The following is a 7,989-nucleotide window of genomic DNA, read 5'->3' as shown; positions in this document are numbered from 1 at the left end:
AAAACATGGGAGGGGGTTGGGGCTGGGTGGGGAGGGTGGGGAGGGGCTGGGTGGGGAGGGGGAGGGTGGGGAGGGGCTGGGTGGGAGGGTGGGAGGGTGGGGAGGGGCTGGGTGGGGAGGGGAGGGTGGGGAGGGGCTGGGTGGGGAGGGTGGGGAGGGGGTGGGGAGGGGAGGGATGGGAGGGCTGGGTGGGGAGGGAGGGTGGGAGGGGCTGGGTGGGGAGGGGCTGGGTGGGAGGGTGGGGAGGGGCTGGGTGGGGAGGGAGTGGCTGGGTGGGGAGGGGCTGGGTGGGGAGGGGAGGGTGGGGAGGGGCTGGGTGGGGAGGGGAGGGGCTGGGTGGGGAGGGGCTGGGTGGGGAGGGGTGGGGAGGGCTGGGTGGGGAGGAAGTGGCTGGGTGGGGGAGGGGAGGGTGGGGAGGGCTGGGTGGGGGTGGGAGGGGTGGGGGCTGGGAGGGGTGGGGGCTGGGAGGGGTGGGCTGGGTGGGGAGGGGCTGGTCACCCCGTGGTGCCCTTATAAAACTCAACGTTTAACCTACTCACGCCGGCTTGTGCCCGCCCTCACAGTCGGGCATATTGTGCGGGACACACCACGTGGTGGTGTGCCGTTGACCCTGCCATTGACCGAGCAACCCAACGTTCCTACTACCAGCTCCCTCCGCAAGAGAATGTGTTACACAAGTGGAACAGACAGTGTTGTGTATCTAAAACAACGAGTTGGCAACCTGCAGCTCTGGATCTGCATGCGGCTCTTAAAGGACTGCTTCGTGATGCTATATATTAAGGACACACATTTGCGGCTCTTGAAATATTGCGTTTTCTTTTACAGAATTACAAAAGTGCCCCCGTCTGGAATAATCACGGCGGACCCGACCGAGATCTAGGTGATGGCAGTGGGCTCGAGTGATTGTCCTTGATCCAGCAGTGGACCGAAGTTCGCTGCGCTGCTCTGGTTTAGCAACACTGCTTTTGCGGCACTCGGGAGGCCCGGTTTCAGAGTATTTACTTATACTGGATGAATCACGATGAGCTATAAAGCTCTTTTCCACCGATGTTCCAGTCGGGGGAGGTCAGAACATTTCAACAACAAACAATACAAACAACACGACAGCATTATGAGACCTCCTTTGCCAGTAACAAGATATAGTAATAGGTTTTACCCTTTTAACTGGCCCCTCCCCACCCTCCCCTCCCCACCCAGCCCCACCCCTCCCATTTTTGGATGCACGACGGACGGACACAATAATCCCTGTGGGCTGGTGGTGTAGAAACCAGGAGGTTCCTACACAGTAAAATGTAAAGTGTGTGGTTCGGAAACAATTGAAGGAAACCGGGAAAGAGAGGAAGAGCTTGATTTGAAGCTTTCGTGACCGCAGGAATCCAACCTCTTTGGCTCTTTCGGTAAAGTCATCACGTGGTAGGTATATATTTTATTTTATACCTACGTGACTTTACCGATAATAACCAAAGAGTATAGAGGAAGACCTGCTAACAGAGAATGGGTTGACAACGACATCATAAGGAGGGATCGGTGCCAGAAAGATGTGGCCACTACATGAGCCATAATGGCACTACGAGCGAGAGGAAAGTGGAAGCATGAAACTGGCAGCGAACACCTATGGGCTATCTGCCCATGGATCGTGCTGATACACTACACTATTATACACTACGTTATACACTACACTATTATACACTACGTAATACACTACACTCTACACTATAATGTGGCACAACTTGAGCATATTGGCATTACAAGACAGAGGACAGTGGAAGCAGGAAATTACAAAATGTGCAACAGACACCTATGGGACTATCTGCTGCCCATGGATCGTGGTGATGATAGCACACACTACACACAACTATACACTACTATATAACAACACATATACACTACACTAATAAACACTACTAGATACTACAACACTATGCACTACACTACTATACACTATACTTACACTACACCCCTAAACACTACTATATACTACAACACTACACACTACACTATTATACACAACTACACACTACACTATACACCACTAAACACTACACTACTATACACTACGCTATACACTACACCACTAAACACTACTATATACTACAACACTACACACTACACTATTATACACAACAATACACTACACTATACACTACACCACTAAACACGGACTATATACTACAACACTATACACTACACTATTATACAACAACTATACACAACACTATACACTACTGTACACTACACTATACACAACATCACTAAACACTACTAGATACTACAACACTATACACTACATATACACTACACCACTAAACACTACTATATACTACAACACTATACACTACACCTATTATAACACACTATACACTACACTATACACTACACCACTAACACTACTATATACAACACCATACACTACACTATTATACACAACTATATACTACACATATACACTACACTACTAAACACTACACTATACACAATAACTATACGCTATACACTATACCACTAAACACTACTATATACTACAACACGATACACTACACTATTATACACAAACTATACCTACACTATACACTACACTACTATACACTACACCACTAAACACTACTATATACAACACTATACACTACACTACTATACACTACACTATACACTACACCACTAAACACTACTATATTCTACAACACTATTATACGCAACTATGCACTACACTATACACTACACTATACCACTAAACACTACTATACACTACAACACATACACTACACTACTAGACAACAACTATACTACACTGATACGCAACTATACACTATGCTATACACTACACCACTAAACACTACTATATACTACACCACTATACACTACACTATTATACACAACTACACTATACACTACACCACTAAACACTACTATATACTACAACACTATACACTACACTATTATACACATACACTACACTATAATATACACTACACCACTAAACACATACACTACTACTACACTACACTATACACTACACCACTAAACACTATTATATACTACAATACTATACACTACACTATTATACAACTATACACTACACATACCACTAAACACTACTATATACTACAACACTATACACTACACTATTATACACGACATACACACACTATACTATTATACACAACTATACACTACGCTATACACGACACCACTAATACTACAACAGTATACACTATACTATTATACACTACACTGTGATGTGGCACTACTTCAGCATGGTGCCACTACAGGACAGAGGAAAGTGGAAACAACACATGACGCCATGTGCAGTGGACACACTACAGGCACTCTGCCCGTGATCATTCAGTTTTAATTCTTTTACCATTCAGTTTCATTTTATTTATCTCTATACAGTATATATAAAAGGCAAAAGTTGTGATTATGTCTGTCTGTTCAAAATGTTTAGCGTACTTCCCGACATGCAACAAAATGAAATTTGCCATGTGGGTACTTTCCAGACTGTACACCATGCAAAAATTAAAAAACACACTTTTTTGTGTGTGGGGGGGGGGGTGAGCTCAATAATGCATTTATTCTTTTGCACAGCAAGTGAGCTGTGACGTCAAATCTGTCACGTGACCCGCGCATGTGGAAGCGTAACGCATTGTAGTGTAGTGGTTAGCGTGCTGTGTGTGTGTGTGTCTGTGTGTGAAAGCGTAACGCATTGTAGTGTAGTGGTTAGCACGCTGTCTGTGTGTCTGTGTGTGAAAGCGTAATGCATTGTAGTGTAGTGGTTAGCGCGCTGTCTGTGTGTCTGTGTGTGTGTCTGTGTGTGTGTCTGTGTGTGTGTCTGTGTGTGTGTCTGTGTGACCTGGTCAAGGCCTATGATACCATCAGTAGGCCTGGGCTTCTGGGTCTTTCTTCGTGCTTTTGGAGTACCTGACCCTCTGCTCACGATCATTAAGGACCTTCATGATGGTGAGCGGGCCCCGGGTAAAACTACGTGGCCGGGAGTCAGAGCCATCCCTGTACACCTTGGGGTGCGACAGGGATGTCCTCTGGCTCCCACATTATTTAACATCTATTTTGACCACGTATTTCGTGAAGCCTTCAATAGCTGTCCCGGGGGAATCCTCCATATGGTACAGATATAATGGGAGGCTAATCGATGCCCGGGTGCGGTCAAGGGATGGCTCCCTATTGCTCAACCACGTTATGTATGCTGATGATTTGGTAATAGCTGCTCAGTCAGAGGAGGAGTTGGAGACGCTGCTCTGAGCACTGGAGCGTGCCACTAAGAGGTGGGGCCTTACCATCAGCCCCACCAAAACTAAGCACCTGCCTGGGTATTTTGTACCATCGGACACTCCACCCCCACAACTCCCAATCGGTGATGGGGCAGTTGTGGAGAGAGTGGAGAGTTTCCCATACCTGGGCAGTGTGCTTATGACTGGCTCCAGTTTAACAGCAGAGGTCACACTCCGAATCAGTCGAGCGGCAATATCTTTTCATCGGTTGCGTAACGCTGTGTGGAAGCTACCTGGTCTGTCGCTCCGCACTAAGCTTCAGGTCTTCTCGGCCACGGTCATTCCCTCCCTTCTCTACGCTTGCGAAACGTGGACCCCCCTAATGGAACATCTTCGCCGGTTAGAAACATTTAGGCTAGCCTGCCTACGATCCATCCTGGGTTTAACCAGACTGGATTGTGTGAGGAGCTCACAAATCCTTGAAAGATCTGGGCAGGGTCCCATCGGTGAGCTCCTCCGGCAGGCAAGGCTGCGATGGCTGGGTCATGTAGCCCGCATGCCCAGCCACCGCATGCCGAAACAGCTTTTGTTTGGCCGGATTGAGGGGGCTAAGCGGGCGCGGCACGGGCTAGAGAAGAGATGGAGTGATGTGGAACAGGAGGACGTGGAGCTGAGTGGACTTGCCGATGACTGGTACCAGCGGTGTCAAGATCGGCCTCTGTGGAGGAGGCTCGTGAAGGATGCTACTGGGCAGTTGGAGGCAGTCGCCCTCCAACAACAACGGAGGGCGGAGGAGCGACGCTCACAACAACGAGCGGAGCGCCGGGTGGCTAAAGCACAGCAGGTTGGCACAGTAGGGGCACAGGTGGTGCATCAGCCAGTCATCTCAGTCAGTCGACCCGTGGCACCTGGGTCTGCCCAGTGACCTCCTGCCAGCGGGCGTTCAACACTTCACGTGGCCTCACGGTGCACATAGCCTGGCACAAGCGTCGTGGTGACGTCACCCGCCCACTTAGTGGCGAATGGCGGTTGTTGGTTGTGTCTGTGTGTGTCTGTCTGTGTGTCTGTCTGTGTGTCTGTGTCTGTCTGTGGGGAGCGGTAGTGTAGCAGTTAGCGCGCTGCGCTATGAACCTGGCGACCCGGGTTCGATTCCCGCTCACGGCCAACACCAGTGACGATTATCTGTACCGGTCCCGGGCCTCCCCTAGGTCGACTCAGCCTCAAATGAGTACCTGGTGCGGTGTGTAAACATTGCCACTAGGGAGACAAAGGCGGTCGGGCGTGGTGCTGGCCACCCACCCCCTCGTGTACCGTTCCGGCCTTCATTGGTGCTCGCTAACAGCACTTGCCCCTACAGTCTGTTCAGGCTATATGGGGGATTTTTGTTTTTATCTTTGTGTCTGTCTGTGTCTGTGTGTGTGTGTAATCTGTGTGTGTCTGTGTGTGTGTGTAATCTGTGTGTGTGCGCAAGCGTAACGCATTGTAGTGTAACGGTTAGCGCTACGCCGCGCTACGAACCCGGCGACCCGAGTTCGATTCCCGCTCACGGCCACCACAACGGTGACGATTGTTTCAACCGCTCCTAGGTCGACTCAGCCTCAAACGTGCGGTGTGAACATCGCCACTGGGGGAGACAAAGGCGGCCGGGCGTGGTGAATCCAAGGCCCGGGCGAAGCCGGGTAGCTAAAGCTAGTTTGGTTCTAACCCTGTGAGCCATGGCGGCTCTTGACTCAGGTGCCACCGTAACGAAACACACAAAAAAAACATGGACAAAGATAAACATCTTAAAGAGTGACAACACAAAAAAAACGTGGACAAAGATAAACATCTTAAAGAGTGGCAACACGCAACAGAAAATAAAAAAACTCAGCCAAGTCTTCCAGACACAAAAAACAAAAATAATGATTTAAAGATTTCGTGACTGCCGGGATTCATATTCTTGGTTCTTTCGGTAAAGTTACGTAGAAGAGAAATAATAAAACAAAATATAATTGAATAAAATTCTCACGGACGTTTCGGCCACAACGCACGCAGCCGTCCTCGACGTTTCGGCCACAACGCACGCAGCCGTCATCAGGTGACCCGAGGACGGCTGCTTGAGTTGTGGCCGAAACGTCGTGAGAATTTTAATTTATTATGTTTAATTTTTGTATTATTTCCCTTCAACGTGAATTTACAGAACGAACCGATAATACAAAAAACTATTGATTAAGGCTATAAATATGCTTAGCATTCAATTAAAAAGACGCTTTACAGTACGGCTAATACTACAAATGCTCCATAACGTAGGTTTGTTAGTGGTAGAGTTTGCGTAAATATTATTGTGTCGTTAAACCCGTCCACCACCCAGCCAATTCGTGAAGGTTTGTCGCGTAAACGGAACGCGCCAATTCGTTACAGCACTCCGGCGTGCTGGGAGAGCAATTTCCACGACGTTTAACAATCAAGAGTTCGACGTTTCGCCAGTGATTACGACCGGCATCATCAGGCGTACAGGCAGATAATAAAGATAAAGATCCCCCGTGTAGCCTTAACAAACTGTAGGGGCAAGTGCCGTTAGCGAGCAGCACCTATGAAGGCCGGCACGGCACACGAGGGTGTGGGTGGCCAGCACCACGTCCGGCCGCCTTTGTCTCCCCAGTGACGATGTTTACACATCGGACCGGGTACTCATTTGAGGCTGAGTCGACCTAGGGGAGGCCCAGGCAGATGGACACTCTCACGCGATCAGCCTCAGCCATGCTCGATCCACTGCTAATTGAAGGCCGTCGCTATAACGTACAGCCTCCCCCCCCTCCACCCCCTGGAATGTAACACATCGGGGATTAACACATCGTCTGAAATGATGTGTACGTAGGAGACAATGGCTAGCAAGCGTTAGTGTTACTTTGATTGTTTAGTAATAATTTATATTAAAAAAACCGTTTTTAATCGAGGACTGTCTTACCGAGTTTTATGTTGAATCAGATTGGACGTGAGGGGGAGAAGCGTTTCCCCAAACCTCCGAATGGTTTCCCTTGATACCTTTACGTCGGTAGAAAACCAAACTTTATATATATTTTTAAAACATTTTTTATTCCGTTTCACATTTAACAAAACACTTTTACTCTGACGGCGCCACGCATAAAATAATCGGGGCCGATCGTCCCCATCAACAATAGCCCGTGGGTTTCCTAGCACCCTTCATCGGCCATCTTAGGTAGGGGGGGAAAACAGTGAAACAGTGACATCATCAGCTGCTCATCCACTGTCCAATGGGAACTTACCCCTGAGCAAGATGGCCGCCACAAACTCCCCCTCCCTCATTCCACACAACGCCCCCCCTACCCCGCCCCTCCCTATTCCGCCCCCATACACCGCCCCCCATACCCCGCCCCCCGTCCCGCCCCCCCGTCCCACCCTTCCTTACTCCGCCCTTCCCTACTCCGCCCCCCTACGCCACGCCCCCCGTCCCGCCCCCCCGTCCCGCCCCCGTCCCGCCCTTCCCTACTCCGCCCCCCCTACGCCACGCCCCCCTACGCCACGCCCTCCGAATGGGCCCCCCCCCCTCACCTCGCCCCCCTACCCCGCTCCCCCTACTTCGCCCCCCCCCCTACTCCGACCCCACTCCGCCCCCTCCTACCCGCCACCTCCTACTCCGTTCCCCTCAGCCCCGCCCCCCTCTATACCTCACTACTCCGCCCCCTACAACGCCAACCCCGCCACCCCTAACTCCGCCCCCTACCCCCCTACCCCGCCACCCCTTACTCCGCCCCCTACCCCC

General features: G+C 50.0%; 1 protein-coding gene across 2 annotated transcripts in view; it reads right to left on the bottom strand.

The window, feature by feature from the left end:
- The window catches only part of TAF6 (TATA-box binding protein associated factor 6), a 38,662-nt gene extending 31,199 nt beyond the window's left edge, over positions 1 to 7,463 (bottom strand). For both annotated transcript variants that reach the window (XM_032980318.2, XM_032980319.2), the window contains exon 1: positions 7,174 to 7,463. The gene's annotated coding sequence lies outside the window, so the exon portion shown is untranslated. The remainder of the gene's footprint in view (positions 1 to 7,173) is intronic.
- Positions 7,464 to 7,989: the final 526 nt, after the last annotated feature.

The sequence above is a fragment of the Petromyzon marinus genome, chromosome 64, assembly GCF_048934315.1.
Source record: "Petromyzon marinus isolate PM22_M1 ecotype Great Lakes invasive population chromosome 64, UKy_Petmar_22M1.pri1.0, whole genome shotgun sequence".
NCBI classification, from domain to species: Eukaryota; Metazoa; Chordata; class Hyperoartia; order Petromyzontiformes; family Petromyzontidae; genus Petromyzon; species Petromyzon marinus.
This window is presented reverse-complemented; position numbering and strand designations above follow the sequence as displayed.